This window comes from Pseudomyrmex gracilis, unplaced genomic scaffold, assembly GCF_002006095.1.
Source record: "Pseudomyrmex gracilis isolate BER0280 unplaced genomic scaffold, ASM200609v1 scaffold_991, whole genome shotgun sequence".
NCBI lineage: Eukaryota > Metazoa > Arthropoda > Insecta > Hymenoptera > Formicidae > Pseudomyrmex > Pseudomyrmex gracilis.
The window spans coordinates 29,751-30,231 of record NW_018021575.1 but is presented as its reverse complement, the minus strand read 5'-3'; positions in this window follow the sequence as shown (position 1 = coordinate 30,231).

The following is a 481-nucleotide window of genomic DNA, read 5'->3' as shown; positions in this document are numbered from 1 at the left end:
TGATGCTGCATTGTCTTACGAGTCCGTCGTTTAACGGTCCTGCCGGTCAACGGTTTCGCTCGGTTTTTGCGGTCGCGAGGCGTGGCTTATTTCTGCGCGTGCCTTATCTTTGCCGCAACCGTTCGCTCGGTAAGGCCAGCGACCGTGGTCTTTATGCGCAAGGTTTGTTGTAAAAAAAAATATTTAAAAACATTTAAAAAAATAACAAAAAAACTATTAAGAAATTACTAATATATTAATATTAATATAAAAAGGAATATTAGAAGAATATTATAGTTATCTAGATAAAGTACTTACATCGGTATTGATACATTGATCCGCTGTAACGCTTCGCATGCGTGAACAACATGCTAATAATCGTATATACGGTTTTAATCGCTTAATTAGTGCGCTATTACAATACCTTTAGTAACAAATATGTCGCAAATGATGACGGTATATTACCAATCATGGTACAGTACCGACCATGGTATATTACCGA